General features: G+C 30.1%; 1 long non-coding RNA gene across 1 annotated transcript; it reads right to left on the reverse strand.

Annotated features, from left to right (window-relative positions):
- Nucleotides 1–243: 243 nt before the first annotated feature.
- LOC143256284 (uncharacterized) lies at nt 244–21,731 on the reverse strand. Its single transcript, XR_013031228.1, has 3 exons — nt 21,600–21,731; nt 17,694–17,777; nt 244–733 (listed from the first exon to the last, which is right to left on the reverse strand). It is a non-coding gene; the product is annotated as an uncharacterized LOC143256284 (long non-coding RNA).
- Between the last annotated feature and the right edge of the window lie 1,182 nt (nt 21,732–22,913).

A 22,913-nucleotide genomic window follows, 5' to 3' on the forward strand; every position in this document is an offset into this window, starting at 1 on the left:
ATGTGTCATAACAGTTTACATTTTGTATGTCGTTTTTACACATTAAGAGACGATAAATCAGTTGAGGAGAATTACAACTATCACCATAGGGTATCAGTTTATGAAAAAAATATACTTAATGCGTAATTTTGAAACTTTCGTATTTTATATATTTTTATTTAAAAAATCTTTGACTTTTCTATATATTTCTGTCAGTATCTTATTATTTGGAACATGTATAATTTTAGAAACGTACATGTAGTCACAAGAAATCGGTCTTTTCAACTACATGGTAAGGTTATTAAACACATTACATTGTTACAGAAAATATAAAATTAAAGTAAATACATTAAACAGAACATCAGTTTTTGCATTTCCTTGAAACAGAGCATCATGTCTTGCTTTATGATGTCATAAGTTTGTCAATGTATGATGGTGAAATTTTCATCCAAATCTGGTGCTTTGTTCTTTACCTCACATTCCGAGTGTATCTATCACCTCATACAACCGTGATATTTTTTATTGGGACTTAACTTTGTGCAAGCCTTGCTATAGTTGTGACTGTTATACGTACTTCTTTTCCCACCAGGTAGAGTTTCACCACATTTACTGCTTTCTCAATATCAGTGTCTTGCTGTCAAACAAGTCTGTTTCATCTCATTTTCCTTCCTACGATGTCAAGGAGGTCAATGACATTGGCTGAAGTGTAGTTTATTCTTCTATTGTTCTTCTGTGTTGCTTCACTGTATGTACTCTAAATGATAAAAACTATTGTTGGTTGATGTTGTATACCTTTTGATACCCACAAATTTTGTGTAAAACCCACTTCTCCATATAATTTAATACGTTGTGAATTTCCCTAAACAACAAAAAAACTGCTAATATTTAATCCAAATATCGGAAATCCATTTCAACTTTCTTGCACCTGTAATGTGTGAAATTCCGCACGTGTATTACTACACGTGTATTTCTTCACTCATGCCTGTCTCCGTTTATCCAGTAATTACTTGTGTTTCTCTGAATTTAAAGATTAGTCTACCTTAGACAAAGATACGACGTGCACAAGACAGGTTATCTCTTACATAACTGATTGTGGTAGTTACTCTACGAGTGAACCGCCAGAACTTACTATTAAAGCAATTACAATGATGTTGAAATTAGTGTAACACTAAGATGTTTCATTAAATCAATTCCAAAGCTTGCAGCTCAGTACTCCAACTGAGCTTAAGTCCAAATTAGACGCCATATTATAAATTACAAGATTCATTAATGTTATTTTACTCTCGAAATAAAGATGTCTTTTTTACTTTTTCAAACCATTAATTCCAGTTAATGTTTCAATCGCTTGCAAGCTTATTTACCTACTATCAGGTAGTCTGGAACTTTAGGATACCAGTACAAAAACACGAATACTCCCGCTAGTGCATCGGTAAGTCTACGGATTTACAACGCTAAAATCAGGGGTTCGATTCCCCTCGGTGGGCTCAACAGAGAGCCCAATGTGGCTTTGCTATACGAAAACACACACACTCACATACGACCCATCAGAACATTATTTTTTTTATTTACAAAAATTTTGTAGTGTATCGGCTTTCATTTGAAGAAAAAACATTTTATTAAAAAAAACGTATATTATCCGGTTTTAATAATTTCTTATCACTCATTTAAATTATCGGTCTTTTATTTTTTCTCAGAGAGGTGAGATCTGGTAGTTCTGAAAATCGCTGCACAAAAAGTGATCTCTCGAACTTTCTAGTGTATGATAACAACACAGCTGAAATAAAGTCGTGGTGGAACTACATTTTAACATTAATTTTGGCGATTTGTAAATAGCAGAAAACTGATCATTTTAAAAATGGCATCTAACCTCCCTTTCTGAAACAAAATAAACTTAGAAATTATAATTTTCATTTCTAACGATCTAAGACGGAAATTTACCTTGCCCTAAAGATTTTAAACAGAAAAGGAATGAAGGCCAATAACGGACAGCAGGACTATAACGGTAGTCCTGCAACAAATCATACCACCAAGCAAAGAGCTAAAAATACAGAAACAAAGATCAGAGGCAAAATATCCAAGAAACGATTTTCATACGTAGTAACAAGGTAATTCTCGTTTGCACGAGTTGCTTCCACAAAATATCCATTCATGAAGGAAGTCATGCCGTTCAATTTAAATATGTAGGAATTTGAACTGAAAATTCCAATTTTTTTAAAACCCCGTTGATGATTTATACTTTTTTCAGAAGCACGATGCTACACAAGGGGCTATCCGTACTCTGCCCACCACGGGTATCGAAACCCGGATTCTAGCGGCGAGTCCGCATACTGCTGTGGGCTTCAAAAGTAAAGTAAAATCAAAGCTAGCCAACATTTCCGAGATAAATCAAGCCATAAAAGATTTGATGAGAAAGTTATTTTTGAAAAGCGTACATTAAGTGAATATTTCTAACAGAATAACAAAAAATTCTAAGTGGAAGCCTTCTTAAATTTGGTGATTTTTTATTTTTCGAAACCTGTTAAATAGTGCGTGTATTAATGCAAAAATAAGTGTTAAATCTTCTATTTTGGATATTTATAGAAAAACCAGCAAACCTAATGCATGACGTTTAATTTTTAAAAAATTCAAAGCTTAAACTGGAGTTTTCTCTAATCCACACTACAAAAAGATTAAATTTGGAAACAAGCTGTAACCAATTTTTACACTTGGGAAAACTGAGTAAAATTTACTATTTTAGAATCCCTTCCAAAGTTTATCTTTCCTTAGGAAAGAAAGTAAAATCTAAATTAGTTATTATTTTAAAGACACGTCAAGGTTTAAATAAAGTTTTTAGTGAAAAAGGTTTTGTTCTATTTTTTTTAAAAACATCAGGTTCAACTTCCTAGTAGAATAACGTGAAAAACATACTATTGATTGTTTGGAATTTCGCACAAAGCTACTCGAGGGTTATCTGTGCTAGCCGTCCCTAATTTAGCAGTGTAAGACTAGAGGGAAGGCAGCTAGTCATCACCAGCCACCGCCAACTCTTGGGCTACTCTTTTACCAACGAATGGTGGGATTGACCGTCACATTATAATGCCCCCACGGCTGAAAGGGCGAGCATGTTTGGCGCAACGGGGATGCGAACCCGCGAAAATCAGAATACGAGTCACACGCCTTAATACCTTTAATACAAAATTAAAATTTGAAATATCCAATGCGGGATATTTCAAAGAAAAACAGCAACCCTAAAGCATTGGAATTATATCCGTTCATACCTCTTAAACAATAAGTTTTCTCTTATCCATAATAAAAGAAAGCTCCAATGTGAAGTAAACTTTGGAAACAACTGAACTTTTGGATTTTGGAATTTTTATTCAAAACACCCATGTTTTTAATTGTGTTTTGCCTGTTTTTAATTGTGTTTTGCCTGTTTTTTTAAAAAGAAAAGAAAATCAAAATTCAACCAAACATTAATTTTGAAGACCGTACATCAAGTGCCTCTTTCTTATAGAATAACATGAAAAAAAAATAATTTTAAAAAAGACCAAAGGTTTAAACCTTGGCAACTTTTGATGAGAAGTTTTTAAAAAACCAAAAAATACGCATTTCAAAGAAATATTAAATATAGGTTTCAATACTCTATATTGATTTCAAAGGAATATTAAATATAGGCTTCAATACTCTATATTCATTTCAAAGGAATATTAAATATAGGCTTCAATACTCTATATTCATTTCAAAGGAATATTAAATATAGGTTTCAATACTCTATATTCATTTCAAAGGAATATTAAATATAGGTTTCAATACTCTATATTCATTTCAAAGGAATATTAAATATAGGCTTCAATACTCTATATTCATTTCAAAGGAATATTAAATATAGGTTTCAATACTCTATATTCATTTCAAAGGAATATTAAATATAGGTTTCAATACTCTATATTCATTTCAAAGGAATATTAAATATAGGCTTCAATACTCTATATTCATTTCAAAGGAATATTAAATATAGGTTTCAATACTCTATATTCATTTCAAAGGAATATTAAATATAGGTTTCAATACTCTATATTCATTTCAAAGAAATATTAAATATAGGTTTCAATACTCTATATTCATTTCAAAGAAATATTAAATATAGGTTTCAATACTCTATATTCATTTCAAAGGAATATTAAATATAGGTTTCAATACTCTATATTCATTTCAAAGGAATATTAAATATAGGCTTCAATACTCTATATTCATTTCAAAGGAATATTAAATATAGGTTTCAATACTCTATATTCATTTCAAAGGAATATTAAATATAAGTTTCAATACTCTATATTCATTTCAAGGAATATTAAATATAGGTTTCAATACTCTATATTCATTTCAAAGAAATATTAAATATAGGTTTCAATACTCTATATTCATTTCAAAGAAATATTAAATATAGGTTTCAATACTCTATGTTCATTTCAAAGGAATATTAAATATAGGTTTCAATACTCTATATTCATTTCAAAGGAATATTAAATATAGGCTTCAATACTCTATATTCATTTCAAAGGAATATTAAATATAGGTTTCAATACTCTATATTCATTTCAAAGGAATATTAAATATAGGTTTCAATACTCTATATTCATTTCAAAGGAATATTAAATATAGGCTTCAATACTCTATATTCATTTCAAAGGAATATTAAACATAGGTTTCAATACTCTATATTCATTTCAAAGGAATATTAAACATAGGTTTCAATACTCTATATTCATTTCAAAGGAATATTAAATATAGGTTTCAATACTCTATATTCATTTCAAAGAAATATTAAATATAGGCTTCAATACTCTATATTCATTTCAAAGGAATATTAAACATAGGTTTCAATACTCTATATTCATTTCAAAGGAATATTAAACATAGGTTTCAATACTCTATATTCATTTCAAAGGAATATTAAATATAGGTTTCAATACTCTATATTCATTTCAAAGAAATATTAAATATAGGCTTCAATACTCTATATTCATTTCAAAGGAATATTAAATATAGGTTTCAATAGTCTATATTCATTTCAAAGGAATATTAAATATAGGTTTCAATAGTCTATATTCATTTCAAAGAAATATTAAATATAGGTTTCAATACTCTATATTCATTTCAAAGGAATATTAAATATAGGCTTCAATACTCTATATTCATTTCAAAGGAATATTAAATATAGGCTTCAATACTCTATATTCATTTCAAAGGAATATTAAATATAGGCTTCAATACTCTATATTCATTTCAAAGGAATATTAAATATAGGCTTCAATACTCTATATTCATTTCAAAGGAATATTAAATATAGGTTTCAATACTCTATATTCATTTCAAAGGAATATTAAATATAGGTTTCAATACTCTATATTCATTTCAAAGGAATATTAAATATAGGTTTCAATACTCTATATTCATTTCAAAGGAATATTAAATATAGGTTTCAATACTCTATATTCATTTCAAAGAAATATTAAATATAGGTTTCAATACTCTATATTCATTTCAAAGAAATATTAAATATAGGTTTCAATACTCTATATTCATTTCAAAGGAATATTAAATATAGGTTTCAATACTCTATATTCATTTCAAAGGAATATTAAATATAGGCTTCAATACTCTATATTCATTTCAAAGAAATATTAAATATAGGTTTCAATACTCTATATTCATTTCAAAGAAATATTAAATATAGGTTTCAATACTCTATATTCATTTCAAAGGAATATTAAATATAGGTTTCAATACTCTATATTCATTTCAAAGGAATATTAAATATAGGTTTCAATACTCTATATTCATTTCAAAGGAATATTAAATATAGGTTTCAATACTCTATATTCATTTCAAAGGAATATTAAATATAGGCTTCAATACTCTATATTCATTTCAAAGGAATATTAAATATAGGTTTCAATACTCTATATTCATTTCAAAGGAATATTAAATATAGGTTTCAATACTCTATATTCATTTCAAAGGAATATTAAATATAGGCTTCAATACTCTATATTCATTTCAAAGGAATATTAAATATAGGCTTCAATACTCTATATTCATTTCAAAGGAATATTAAACATAGGTTTCAATACTCTATATTCATTTCAAAGGAATATTAAACATAGGTTTCAATACTCTATATTCATTTCAAAGGAATATTAAATATAGGTTTCAATACTCTATATTCATTTCAAAGAAATATTAAATATAGGCTTCAATACTCTATATTCATTTCAAAGGAATATTAAATATAGGTTTCAATACTCTATATTCATTTCAAAGGAATATTAAATATAGGTTTCAATAGTCTATATTCATTTCAAAGAAATATTAAATATAGGTTTCAATACTCTATATTCATTTCAAAGGAATATTAAATATAGGCTTCAATACTCTATATTCATTTCAAAGGAATATTAAATATAGGCTTCAATACTCTATATTCATTTCAAAGGAATATTAAATATAGGCTTCAATACTCTATATTCATTTCAAAGGAATATTAAATATAGGCTTCAATACTCTATATTCATTTCAAAGGAATATTAAATATAGGCTTCAATACTCTATATTCATTTCAAAGGAATATTAAATATAGGCTTCAATACTCTATATTCATTTCAAAGGAATATTAAATATAGGTTTCAATACTCTATATTCATTTCAAAGGAATATTAAATATAGGTTTCAATACTCTATATTCATTTCAAAGGAATATTAAATATAGGTTTCAATACTCTATATTCATTTCAAAGGAATATTAAATATAGGTTTCAATACTCTATATTCATTTCAAAGGAATATTAAATATAGGTTTCAATACTCTATATTCATTTCAAAGAAATATTAAATATAGGTTTCAATACTCTATATTCATTTCAAAGAAATATTAAATATAGGTTTCAATACTCTATATTCATTTCAAAGGAATATTAAATATAGGTTTCAATACTCTATATTCATTTCAAAGGAATATTAAATATAGGCTTCAATACTCTATATTCATTTCAAAGAAATATTAAATATAGGTTTCAATACTCTATATTCATTTCAAAGAAATATTAAATATAGGTTTCAATACTCTATATTCATTTCAAAGGAATATTAAATATAGGTTTCAATACTCTATATTCATTTCAAAGGAATATTAAATATAGGCTTCAATACTCTATATTCATTTCAAAGGAATATTAAATATAGGTTTCAATACTCTATATTCATTTCAAAGGAATATTAAATATAGGTTTCAATACTCTATATTCATTTCAAAGGAATATTAAATATAGGCTTCAATACTCTATATTCATTTCAAAGGAATATTAAATATAGGCTTCAATACTCTATATTCATTTCAAAGGAATATTAAATATAGGTTTCAATACTCTATATTCATTTCAAAGGAATATTAAATATAGGTTTCAATACTCTATATTCATTTCAAAGGAATATTAAATATAGGTTTCAATACTCTATATTCATTTCAAAGGAATATTAAATATAGGTTTCAATACTCTATATTCATTTCAAAGGAATATTAAATATAGGTTTCAATACTCTATATTCATTTCAAAGAAATATTAAATATAGGTTTCAATACTCTATATTCATTTCAAAGAAATATTAAATATAGGTTTCAATACTCTATATTCATTTCAAAGGAATATTAAATATAGGTTTCAATACTCTATATTCATTTCAAAGGAATATTAAATATAGGTTTCAATACTCTATATTCATTTCAAAGAAATATTAAATATAGGTTTCAATACTCTATATTCATTTCAAAGAAATATTAAATATAGGTTTCAATACTCTATATTCATTTCAAAGGAATATTAAATATAGGTTTCAATACTCTATATTCATTTCAAAGGAATATTAAATATAGGTTTCAATACTCTATATTCATTTCAAAGGAATATTAAATATAGGTTTCAATACTCTATATTCATTTCAAAGGAATATTAAATATAGGTTTCAATACTCTATATTCATTTCAAAGGAATATTAAATATAGGTTTCAATACTCTATCTTCATTTCAAAGGAATATTAAATATAGGCTTCAATACTCTATATTCATTTCAAAGGAATATTAAACATAGGTTTCAATACTCTATATTCATTTCAAAGGAATATTAAACATAGGTTTCAATACTCTATATTCATTTCAAAGGAATATTAAATATAGGTTTCAATACTCTATATTCATTTCAAAGAAATATTAAACATAGGTTTCAATACTCTATATTCATTTCAAAGAAATATTAAACATAGGTTTCAATACTCTATATTCATTTCAAAGAAATATTAAATATAGGTTTCAATACTCTATATTCATTTCAAAGGAATATTAAATATAAGTTTCAATACTCTATGTTCATTTCAAAGGAATATTAAATATAGGTTTCAATACTCTATATTCATTTCAAAGGAATATTAAATATAGGTTTCAATAGTCTATATTCATTTCAAAGAAATATTAAATATAGGTTTCAATACTCTATATTCATTTCAAAGGAATATTAAATATAGGCTTCAATACTCTATATTCATTTCAAAGGAATATTAAATATAGGCTTCAATACTCTATATTCATTTCAAAGGAATATTAAATATAGGCTTCAATACTCTATATTCATTTCAAAGGAATATTAAATATAGGCTTCAATACTCTATATTCATTTCAAAGGAATATTAAATATAGGCTTCAATACTCTATATTCATTTCAAAGGAATATTAAATATAGGCTTCAATACTCTATATTCATTTCAAAGGAATATTAAATATAGGTTTCAATACTCTATATTCATTTCAAAGGAATATTAAATATAGGCTTCAATACTCTATATTCATTTCAAAGGAATATTAAATATAGGCTTCAATACTCTATATTCATTTCAAAGGAATATTAAATATAGGTTTCAATACTCTATATTCATTTCAAAGGAATATTAAATATAGGTTTCAATACTCTATATTCATTTCAAAGGAATATTAAATATAGGTTTCAATACTCTATATTCATTACAAAGGAATATTAAATATAGGTTTCAATACTCTATATTCATTTCAAAGGAATATTAAATATAGGTTTCAATACTCTATATTCATTTCAAAAAAATATTAAATATAGGTTTCAATACTCTATTCATTTCAAAGGAATATTAAATATAAGTTTCAATACTCTATATTCATTTTAAAGGAATATTAAATATAGGTTTCAATACTCTATATTCATTTCAAAGGAATATTAAATATAGGTTTCAATACTCTATATTCATTTCAAAGGAATATTAAATATAAGTTTCAATACTCTATATACATTTCAAAGGAATATTAAATATAGGTTTCAATACTCTATATTCATTTCAAAGGAATATTAAATATAAGTTTCAATACTCTATATTCATTTTAAAAACAGAAATTCTGTAATATTAGAAATTGGTTAAAAAAATACTTTGCACGTGTAAACCTCGTGTAGGTTTACTAAATAAAAATGTCTCCGGATTTACAACGCTAAAGTCAGGGGTTCGATTCCCCTCGATGGGCTCAGCAGATAGCCCGATGTGGCTTTGCTGTAAGAAAACACACACACACCAAATAAAAAGTAATAAGGTTTGAAATATGGAAATTTTTATTGAAAATCCTTATTTTTTTTACTATGGATTAACTGTAACGTTGGCTTAAAACAGTGAACTTCATATCTGTATTTATAGAATTACGAGACATGGAGTCACCTACCACCCATCAATATATGTCGTAACGACTTATGGAGTCACCTACCACCCATCAATATGTGGTATACTAATCGTAACGACTTTAACTTACATGATCTATCAGACAATCAAACAAAACATAAGTCCTTCGTGTCACATTCTTTTTTCAATGTTACGTTTAGTGATAAATAAATCCGGAACACGTAGTTGGTCGTATATATAATATGTAATACTAATTATTTTAATTTACTTTATTGTTGACTAGTGGTATTACCAGACGTTGCATGGGTTATAGGAAAAAATAACTTACTCTCTCTGCTCTCCCATTCCATATGTGGACAGATAAAAAATATTTTGTAAATTTATTTAAAAAACAACTTAGGTTTGATATTTGAAATTAAACTACGAACCTATTTTAAATTATGGCTTCCTTATGAACAATGTTTTTGTTCACTAACAAGGGTAAGCAAGCCCGGATATATATACCAAAAAAATCTAAAATTTCAAACGCAAATATTTAGATGTAGTATTAGGTTCAATTTCTTTTAATGTAAATTTAATATATTTTTATGAATGTGACACCACATGTATGAAATATACTACAAACAAAATGCAATATTCTACTTTATAATGTGTCAAAAGAAAAAATCCACTTTTAGATATGAAACCAAACACAGAAAAAATAGAGAAAACAGATCCGTTGACTTGACTTTTAATTTCTTGAGTTGATGTTAATGATTTATTACCACAGGCTAAACTTAACAGCAACTCAAACTTACCAAAACATGTCAGGTTTGCGTGTAATTTATTCGTGCAATATACACTGCTGGCCAAAATCTTAGGGCCAATGAACATAAAGAAAAAATATGCATTTTGCGTTGTTAGACTCAACCATTTATTTGAGTAGAGCTTCGAAATATGAAAATAAGAAAAGGAAAAAAAACATTTTTAGCATTTAAGAGGGAAAATGTGAACACTATGAAATTAGTCTAAATACTAGCTAGTCAAAAGTTTAAGACCATACCAAAAAGAAATCCTAAACAGGGTAGCAACTGCCCAACAAGAGGTCTTAGTAGTGAGTTGCATGGCCGTCATTGCGAATAACTTCAAACATTCACATTGGCATGGTCAATATAAGCGTTTGCAGAAGGCTGGCTGGAATGGTATTCCAAGTGAGGAAGATGGCTTCACGAAAATTATGCACTGTTTGGAACTGACGTCCATTTATATAGATTTCCATGACATCAACCTACAAACATTTTCAATTGGGTTCAGCTCGGGCGAACACTCTGGATGGTCCAAAAGAATCACGTTATTCGCCATGAAAAAGTCCTTTGTCCTCCGGGCACTATGGATTGCAGCGTTTCCCTGCTGAAAGATCCAGTTATTTCCATACAAGCGAGGGCCTTCAGTCAATAAGGATGCTTTCTCCAACATGACAATGTAGTAAGCTGCTGTTTGATGTCCCTGTATCAAACATCCCTGAAGGTCTATTGTTCCATGGAACGGGAAAGCACCGCAAATCATGACGGAACCTCCTCCACTGTGTCGTGTAGAAAATGTCTCCGGTGGGACATTCTTACCGTGCGAGTAACGTTAGAAGCCATCTGAACCATCCAGGTTAAATTGACAGTAACGTTAGAAGCCATCTGGACCATCCAGGTTATATTGACAGTAACGTTAGAAGCCATCTGGACCATCCAGGTTAAACTGACAGTAACGTTAGAAGCCATCTGGACCATCCAGGTTAAATTTTTTCTCATCAGAGAACAAAACCTTCTTCCACTTTTCTGCATCCCATGTTTGGTGCTTCTCAGCAAAGTTTAACCGAGCTGTTTCATGGTGTGGAAGGAGACGTGGCCTTTGAAGATAGTTACAGTTTTTAAAGCCTTTCTCTCGTAGATAGATGCTGTCTTATTGTTCTTGAGCTGCATTCTGCATCCGTAAGGGCCTTAATCTGGTTCGACGATCGGCTGGTGTCTTGCCAGACAACCCTCCAAATCCTCCTGCTCAACGCCCGCGAAATCTTCTTGGGCCGACCGTTTTAAATTCTCGTTCCGTATCCCTCAGGGTCTTTTAATAAATTTACAACATCAGTTTTACTACGCCCAATTTCACCAGCAATGGTACGTTGAGAGAGATCTTGCTTCTGCAGCTCGACAATTCTGCCACGTTCAAACTCTGTCAACTTTTTAACCTTTGCCATGTTTTTACCCAATGTAACACAGGAGATGTCAGTGGGAGATGTTGACAACGCTAATGATTTATCACAAATGACTAAATTTCGTTACGTGTTTACCGACTAACGCTTCGTTTCAGTATGGTCTTAAACTTTTGACCAGCTAGTATTTAGGCTAATTTCATTCAAAGTGTTCACATTTTGCCTATTAAATGCTAAAAAGTTTTTTATTTTTATTTTTCCTTTTCTTTTTTCCATCTTTCGAAGCTCTACTCAAATAAATGGTTGAGTCTAACAGTGCAAAATGCATATTTTTTCTTTATGTTCATTGGCCTAAAGATTTTGGCCAGCAGTGTATATAGTTTTATGATAAAATAACTGGTTCAATAATAGACTATAGATGCATACACGAACGAAAAATTGTCATTTTACGCATCTTCACGTGACGGAAATCTTACCTGCGCAGTGAACCCAGTGGATAAACAAACAGAAAAATAAAAATAAAAATTGAGTTTTATATATACATTGGAGTTATGTTAACTGGCGTTCACTGAATATCTGATTTATGTTGAAATATGTCCATATCGTGTTGACGTCATTCACCAATTTATAAAAATGTCCATCCCAGTATTTTTCTGCTGAACTGTCAGTCAGGTCATGCTTAGTGCAACAACAAAATAATAAAGCTTTACATCGAAATGATACAGACACGACAAATGGTATACAGTTAACACAGAACTTACGAATTACTCACTTTAAACATCCTGAAGTTGTTTTGAGTCAAGCAAACATATTAATCGTGATTTATTTTGCCTAAGTATTTTATTTAAAATTAATAAGAATAACAATGAACAGAAAATAAAATATGACTTTCTAAAGCTATTTTAATAAAAACAACTGCTTGCGAGATCCCCTACCTTTTGGTGTTCTTATTTCTGCTTCACGGTCAAGTGTCGTTTGTAGCGTATTCTCTCTTTATTATCGTTCCATTTAATGAAGAAATGATTTATCTCTTCTCTTTGCAACGGAACGTAAATGAAAATATGCCAATACTAAACGTTTTTGTAAAGTCATCGTATAACTGATTCTTGCGAGTACGCGTAAGCAAAACTCTCTAGTTAATGGAGTGTGCACGAATGTTAGAGAAAAACACCAACATTTTTCATTTAATGGGGAATTGGAAAGTAGAAATGTATATGTTAAACAAAATACCGAGAGAAAGAGCATAAATTATGGATCCACGAAGTTTTTAAATCGTTTAACATATAATTGATTATGGATAGAATGATAAGTCCTCACACAGATAGGAAACGTAAAGAACAGCCCTTCTGATCACACTTTACTAAAAACATATATTTCGGCCTCTTCAATTTTGAGACCAATTGGTCGCCCTGTTTGTTTATTGTACTGATTACAGTTCAGTTGATGTTCGTACAATCATATTATATTTAACACTTCTAAAGAAGTGAAAGATAAAAATACGTAATTTTTATATAAGAACATACCCCACACGCTGTGTTTAAAAGGCCTTAGTTTATTTGTTGGTGATCAGGCCCTGTGTGGGGCATGTTCTTATCTAAAATCCATGTTGAACTCTGTTGATTGTATCATTATGTATAACATCTTCGTAAATTTTATTAAATTATACCACATAATCAACGACTAACTTTTTTGGGACAACCAGTAAATACCACGGGGTATCTACATTTCGGTAAAGCACACTGGTGGTTTGTTTGTTTGTAATTAAACAAAAAATACACAATCTGTGCTCTGCCTCCTAGGGTATCGAAACCCTAATTTTATTTTCCACTTTAAGATAGTTAAATAATAGCCCATTCGTGGTTCTAACATGCGTTATCGACCTATATAAACGTGTAAAACACTAACATGCCATAAATTACATATAAATTATTTATTCAACAATAACAACCAACAGCCTGAAACTTTAAAAGCCAGAAGGTAAAAATGATAACTGAAGAACATTACAAAACAGCATATAAAAGGCTACCAGTGAAATGAATGTGACTGTCTACATATTTTCCCCTGGTTGAACAGGAATATGAATAAAAGAATCCACGTGGCACGTTTCAAGAATAACTGGTAGAAAAAATAGAGAAACTTCACACACACACACACAAATATACATTTATAGAGATAAACAAGTTTCATAGTCACGTATCACAAATTTGACAAATTCTGCTAGGAAATAATGTAACTGGTTAAAAGCTTTGCTCCAAAAGAGGTGCAGATGTATAATACACACACCAAAGAGAGAACATACGAACACACCGCGATCTTATTTCACGAAACATTGAACAAAGAAGTGAGATTTATTAACATCGGTGATTTTGTTAAATGAAGCTTATAATGTAGCTTTCCCAACTTTGGTAAAATACACACAAAGATAGGACATTCACCAAGTAAGATAATGCTAACACAAGAAAGAGAAGCTCGTGGTGTATTATGGGTAGTTTCCTACCAACTAATTACCTCTATTTCTAACACAAGAAAGAGAAGCTCGTGGTGTATTATGGGTAGTTTCCTACCAACTAATTGTCTTTATTTCTAACACAAGAAAGAGAAGCTCGTGGTGTATTATGGGTAGTTTCCTACCAACTAATTACCTCTATTTCTAACACAAGAAAGAGAAGCTCGTGGTGTATTATGGGTAGTTTCCTACCAACTAATTACCTCTATTTCTAACACAAGAAAGAGAAGCTCGTGGTGTATTATGGGTGGTTTCCTACCAACTAATTACCTCTATTTCTAACACAAGAAAGAGAAGCTCGTGGTGTATTATGGGTAGTTTCCTACCAACTAATTACCTCTATTTCTAACACAAGAAAGAGAAGCTCGTGGTGTATTATGGGTAGTTTCCTACCAACTAATTACCTCTATTTCTAACACAAGAAAGAGAAGCTCGTGGTGTATTATGGGTAGTTTCCTACCAACTAATTACCTGTATTTCTAACACAAGAAAGAGAAGCTCGTGGTGTATTATGGGTAGTTTCCTACCAACTAATTGTCTTTATTTCTAACACAAGAAAGAGAAGCTCGTGGTGTATTATGGGTAGTTTCCTACCAACTAATTACCTCTATTTCTAACACAAGAAAGAGAAGCTCGTGGTGTATTATGGGTAGTTTCCACCAACTAATTACCTCTATTTCTAACACAAGAAAGAGAAGCTCGTGGTGTATTATGGGTAGTTTCCTACCAACTAATTACCTCTATTTCTAACACAAGAAAGAGAAGCTCGTGGTGTATTATGGGTAGTTTCCTACCAACTAATTACCTGTATTTCTAACACAAGAAAGAGAAGCTCGTGGTGTATTATGGGTAGTTTCCTACCAACTAATTACCTGTATTTCTAACACAAGAAAGAGAAGCTCGTGATGTATTATGGGTAGTTTCCTACCAACTAATTACCTCTATTTCTAACACAAGAAAGAGAAGCTCGTGGTGTATTATGGGTAGTTTCCTACCAACTAATTACCTCTATTTCTAACACAAGAAAGAGAAGCTCGTGGTGTATTATGGGTAGTTTCCTACCAACTAATTACCTGTATTTCTAACACAAGAAAGAGAAGCTCGTGGTGTATTATGGGTAGTTTCCTACCAACTAATTACCTGTATTTCTCTTTTCAATCACATTTTCTCCTAATTCTAGACTTTAAAAGTTGTTTTAAAGGTTGTCCTTTAAAGCACAAAGTATCGCTTAAAACACACAATTCGGAATTATAACAGACTTTATAAACTTTAGGACTGATGAATTTTAAAAAGTCTGTATACAATGAAGCTAGAATAGTACGTCAAAGATACTTTTGGAATGTATTCAAACGTATTTTAAATACGCATTCATAAGATTGAACTAAAATTCTCTCCTAATATTGAAGTCCATATTTTCACAAAATAAGCACAACAGACCATAACAAAGATAAAGACACAATAAATGAAAACCACTTAATAAACTATACTTTCAATACAATGGTTTTTTTTCTTCACAATAAAATAGTGCATATTGAGCAACAACAACAAAAGGAATTTCTGAAATACTTTGGTCATCAAACTGTAACATAGGAGATTAAGTGTTAAACATTTGGTTTTTACTGATTCAGTAAAACAAACTGTAACATAGGAGATTAAGTGTTAAACATTTGGTTTTCACTAATTCAGTAAAACAAACTGTAACATAGGAGATTAAGTGTTAAACATTTGGTTTTCACTGATTCAGTAAAACAAACTGTAACATAGGAGATTAAGTGTTAAATATTTGGTTTTTACTGATTCACTAAAACAAACTGTAACATAGGAGATTAAGTGTTAAACATTTGGTTTTTACTGATTCAGTAAAACAAACTGTAACATAGGAGATTAAGTGTTAAACATTTGGTTTTTACTGATTCAGTAAAACAAACTGTAACATAGGAGATTAAGTGTTGAGCATTTGGTTTTTACTGATTCAGTAAAACAAACTGTAACATAAGAAGTTATATGATCACTCTCACACTGACAATCAAATACTTTACAGTGTTCTAGAATTATAATGTTAAAACCCTAGAATAGTTTAGTGGTAGAATATGATTGAAAATTCCAGATACAATCATGCTTCATTGAAAATATTTCAAATTATAGTTTGCTTTAAGAGCCCACCTTGCTAACACTGACCAAAGAACAACTCTGCCTCTAGCAATGTGCAAATACAACTGTGCCAAAATATAGCTCCTCAACAGATACATTATGAATAAAAGATAATACAATACCAGAGCAGACTTATAAATCACTGGTAGAAACAGGGCAAGCTTATGAACCACAGATATAACCAATGTAGATTTATGAGCCAAATACATTACCAATGCAGGTTTATGAACCAACTGTTCCTTAAAACAATCCTGAAAATATGTTATTGTTCCCTCTTTCAAGCCCATTCAACTTTAATAAACATCCATGAATTGGGTACAAGAAACTAATCCAGCACAACCATTATAATAAATTAATCTGTTAATATACTCAAAACCTCAGTATTGAGATTTGTATTTGTGGACCAAAATATTTGCTATATTCTACTAATATACATCCTACTTTCAAAAAGCAAACTAATATAACCAAAATAATATCCAATAAACAAATAATTTTTATGTACCATACCACTGGGCCCACATTATAAAGGTATCATACCATTGGGCCCACATTATAAAGATACCATACTATTGGACCCCACATTATAAAGGTACCATACTATTGGGCTCACATTATAAAGGTACCATACTATTGGGCCCACATTATAAATATAATTTTCAAATGGATTTTAATATTTGTTGGTATCCTAATTTTCTATAGCAGATTTGTTGTTTTTTTCAAAACATTACAAAAACTGTTTAAGTTCTTTTCTAAGCAATAGAAAAACTTTAACTATTTCATTGAGTGTAAACAGTAAAGGAACCAGAATATTTCAAACTTTAATTTTAATAAAGCTAAAAAATCTGCTATTAGTAGACTAAATTGTACTAAGAAAAATATATTTTGAATGATCTAAAATGAAAAGCTATCCAAGAATTACAACTACCTTTATATTGTACCATCTCATAACTTCACATCAACACATTAAGATTCTAATGCTGTACCACCACACAAGTTAAGAACATGAAAAAAAACCACAACTGATGTTAGAAGTGTTAGAAATAAAACAAATAAAACCATTTACACAAATCAAGGCAATTTGTTAAACATCAAAACACAGAAATGGGCAATAAGCATTTTTAGTCTCAAATATTAACATATAATTTTACAAAAACTACCTATTTTTGGAGAAGCTGAACACACAACGGCTTCTTATGTCACTTCTTTTGGGAAACAGAGTGAAAATTGTGCAGGTTCCACAACTTGATAAAAATAGAAACAAACATGGATAATTATATTTTGAATTAATTAACATGCTTATTGTGTTTTACACATGTAAAACTGAGGGTTAAAATACAGACGGATAAACTAACAAACAACAGAGCAATATCTGTTCTACTGATTATTTACATAGCAATATCTGTTTTACTGGTTATTTACAGAGCAATATCTGTTTTACTGGTTATTTACAGAGCAATATCCATTATACTGGTTATTTACTTAGTAATACCTGTTCTACTGGTTATTTACATAGCAATATCTGTTATACTGGTTATTTATACAGCAATAACTGTTTTACTGGTTATTTATACAGCAATAACTGTTTTACTGGTTATGTACATAGCAATATATGTTATACTGGTTATTTACATAGCAATATCTGTTATACTGGTTATTTACATAGCAATATCTGTTATACTGGTTATTTACATAGCAATATCTGTTATACTGGTTATTTACATAGCAATATATGTTATACTGGTTATTTACATAGCAATATATGTTATACTGGTTATTTACATAGCAATATCTGTTCTACTGGTTATTTACATAGCAATATCTGTTATACTGGTTATTTATACAGCATTTATCTGTTATACTGGTTATTTACATAGCAATATCTGTTATACTGGTTATTTACATAGCAATATCTGTTCTACTGGTTATTTACATAGCAATATCTGTTCTACTGGTTATTTACATAGCAATATCTGTTCTACTGGTTATTTACATAGCAATATCTGTTCTACTGGTTATTTACATACCAATATCTGTTCTACTGGTTATTTATACAGCAATATCGGTTCTACTGGTTATTTATACAGCAATATCTGTTCTACTGGTTATTTACATAGCAATATCTGTTCTACTGGTTATTTACATAGCAATATCTGTTCTACTGGTTATTTATACAGCATTTATCTGTTCTACTGGTTATTTACATAGCAATATATGTTATACTGGTTATTTACATAGCAATAATTGTTATACTGGTTATGTACATAGCAATATCTGTTCTACTGGTTATTTACATAGCAATATCTGTTCTACTGGTTATTTACATAGCAATATCTGTTATACTGGTTATGTACATAGCAATATCTGTTATACTGGTTATTTACATAGCAATATATGTTATACTGGTTATGTACATAGCAATATCTGTTCTACTGGTTATTTACATAGCAATATATGTTCTACTGGTTATTTACATAGCAATATCTGTTATACTGGTTATTTACATAGCAATATCTGTTATACTGGTTATTTATACAGCATTTATCTGTTCTACTGGTTATTTACATACCAATATCTGTTATACTGGTTATGTACATAGCAATATATGTTATACTGGTTATTTACATAGCAATATCTGTTCTACTGGTTATGTACATAGCAATATCTGTTCTACTGGTTATGTACATAGCAATATCTGTTCTACTGGTTATTTACATAGCAATATCTGTTCTACTGGTTATTTACATAGCAATATCTGTTATACTGGTTATTAACATAGCAATATATGTTATACTGGTTATGTACATAGCAATATCTGTTCTACTGGTTATGTACATAGCAATATCTGTTCTGCTGGTTATTTACATAGCAATATATATTCTACTGGTTATTTACATAGCAATATCTGTTCTACTGGTTATTTATACAGCAATATCTATTCCACTGGTTATATACATAGCAATATCTGTTCTACTGGTTATTTACATAGCAATATCTGTTCTACTGGTTATTTACATAGCAATATCTGTTCTACTGGTTATTTACATAGCAATATCTGTTCTACTGGTTATTTATACAGCAATATCTGTTCTACTGGTTATTTACATAGCAATATCTGTTCTACTGGTTATTTATACAGCATTTATCTGTTCTACTGGTTATTTATACAGCATTTATCTGTTCTACTGTTTATTTACATAGCAATATCTGTTCTACTGGTTATGTACATAGCAATATCTGTTCTACTGGTTATTTACATAGCAATATCTGTTCTACTGGTTATTTACATAGCAATATCTGTTATACTGGTTATTTACATAGCAATATATGTTATACTGGTTATGTACATAGCAATATCTGTTCTACTGGTTATGTACATAGCAATATCTGTTCTACTGGTTATTTACATAGCAATATATATTCTACTGGTTATTTACATAGCAATATCTGTGCTACTAGTTATTTATACAGCAATATCTGTTCTACTGGTTATTTATACAGCAATATCTGTTCTACTGGATATTTACATAGCAATATCTGTTCTACTGGTTATTTACATAGCAATATCTGTTATACTGGTTATTTACATAGCAATATCTGTTATACTGGTTATTTACATAGCAATATATGTTATACTGGTTATGTACATAGCAATATCTGTTATACTGGTTATTTACATAGCAATATATGTTCTACTGGTTATTTACATAGCAATATCTGTTATACTGGTTATTTACATAGCAATATCTGTTATACTGGTTATTTATACAGCATTTATCTGTTCTACTGGTTATTTACATACCAATATCTGTTATACTGGTTATGTACATAGCAATATATGTTATACTGGTTATTTACATAGCAATATCTGTTCTACTGGTTATGTACATAGCAATATCTGTTCTACTGGTTATGTACATAGCAATATCTGTTCTACTGGTTATGTACATAGCAATATCTGTTCTACTGGTTATTTACATAGCAATATCTGTTCTACTGGTTATTTACATAGCAATATCTGTTCTACTGGTTATTTACATAGCAATATCTGTTCTACTGATTATTTACATAGCAATATCTGTTCTACTGGTTATTTACGTAGCAATATCTGTTCTACTGGTTATTCCTACAGCAATATCTGTTCTACTGGTTATTTATACAGCAATATCTGTTCTACTGGTTATTTACATAGCAATATCTGTAATACTGGTTATTTACATAGCAATATCTGTGCTACTGGTTATTTATACAGCAATATCTGTTCTACTGGTTATTTATACAGCAATATCTGTTCTACTGGTTATTTACATAGCAATATCTGTTCTACTGGTTATTTACATAGTAATATCTGTTCTACTGGTTATTTACATAGCAATATCTGTTCTACTGGTTATTTACATAATACAAAATATGCTTTCTTCAAACTATAATACTATGGAAATAGGTCTTCAGGACATGGTATTGGTAACTTGATGACATACAAAATGTTTCATTTTTATTTACAAACAAATATTTGGCTTACCTTGTATGATAACACTCACTGACCAATACTGTGTTAAACACACACTAATGACCAAATCATTGTAAAACCTTGTAATATTTGTAATTATTCTAAATTTGGTTTTGAAAAATAAAATAAAACAGTAACATTACCAGATAAGGTTATCCAAAACCCATAAATATGACTATATTATCTATTTAACTTTTATGATAAATCTAGAAATAATTTTGATCATTATATATCCAAGTAGGACTTACAACCTATAGCATAAGTGAATGCAATTCCTTCACAAACAAATGTTGGATTGAAGAGGATACATGAAAAATATTGAAGCATATACATTAATTGTTGTTCTACAACAGCAGATCCACATCTTGAGACTACACTCTGTGTATATTTATACTATTATTATGAATGATGTCTTTTGTATGAAGTCCGTATTTTTTTTTTTTAAATTGTAACAACTGAGTAATTTCCCCTTAATAATGCCTATAAAAAGAACCCAACTAATTTTGTTTTTTTCCAAATTTTAATGTTTTATTTAAACATGAAGAACCCAACTCACCATCATTTTGCATCTCAGATTTCCAAATAGTTAAATCATCTCACAATAGCTGGATAATAAATTTGTGGCTCTCATAACTTAGTGCATCCAGTTCAACTATAGCCTCATCAAATGCTGCTTTGTGGCTCTCATCACTTATCCAGTGCATCCAGTTCAACTATAGCCTCATCAAATGCTGCTTTGTGGCTCTCATCACTTAGTGCATCCAGTTCAACTATAGCCTCATCAAATGCTGCTTTGTGGCTCTCACCACTTCGTGCATCCAGTTCAACTACAACCTCACCAAATGCTGCTTTGTGGCTCTCATCACTTAGTGCATCCAGTTCAACTATAGCCTCATCAAATGCTGCTTTGTGGCTCTCATCACTTATTGCATCCAGTTCAACTGTAGCCTCATCAAATGCTGCTTTGTGGCTCTCATCACTTAGTGCATCCAGTTCAACTACAACCTCACCAAATGCTGCTTTGTGGCTCTCATCACTTAGTGCATCCAGTTCAACTATAGCCTCATCAAATGCTGCTTTGTGGCTCTCATCACTTAGTGCATCCAGTTCAACTATAGCCTCATCAAATGCTGCTTTGTGGCTCTCATCACTTAGTGCATCCAGTTCAACTATAGCCTCACCAAATGCTGCTTTGTGGCTCTCATCACTTAGTGCATCCAGTTCAACTATAGCCTCATCAAATGCTGCTTTGTGGCTCTCATCACTTAGTGCATCCAGTTCAACTATAGCCTCATCAAATGCTGCTTTGTGGCTCTCATCACTTAGTGCATCCAGTTCAACTATAGCCTCATCAAATGCTGCTTTGTGGCTCTCATCACTTAGTGCATCCAGTTCAACTGCTTTGTGCCTCATCACTTAGTGCAAATGCTGCTTTGTGGCTCTCATCACTTAGTGCATCCAGTTCAACTATAGCCTCATCAAATGCTGCTTTGTGGCTCTCATCACTTAGTGCATCCAGTTCAACTATAGCCTCATCAAATGCTGCTTTGTGGCTCTCATCACTTAGTGCATCCAGTTCAACTATAGCTTCATCAAATGCTGCTTTGTGGCTCTCATCACTTAGTGCATCCAGTTCAACTATAGCCTCATCAAATGCTGCTTTGTGGCTCTCATCACTTAGTGCATCCAGTTCAACTATAACCTCATCAAATGCTGCTTTGTGGCTCTCATCACTTAGTGCATCCAGTTCAACTATAGCCTCATCAAATGCTGCTTTGTGGCTCTCATCACTTAGTGCATCCAGTTCAACTATAGCCTCATCAAATGCTGCTTTGTGGCTCTCATCACTTAGTGCATCCAGTTCAACTAT

This window comes from Tachypleus tridentatus, chromosome 7, assembly GCF_004210375.1.
Source record: "Tachypleus tridentatus isolate NWPU-2018 chromosome 7, ASM421037v1, whole genome shotgun sequence".
NCBI lineage: Eukaryota > Metazoa > Arthropoda > Merostomata > Xiphosura > Limulidae > Tachypleus > Tachypleus tridentatus.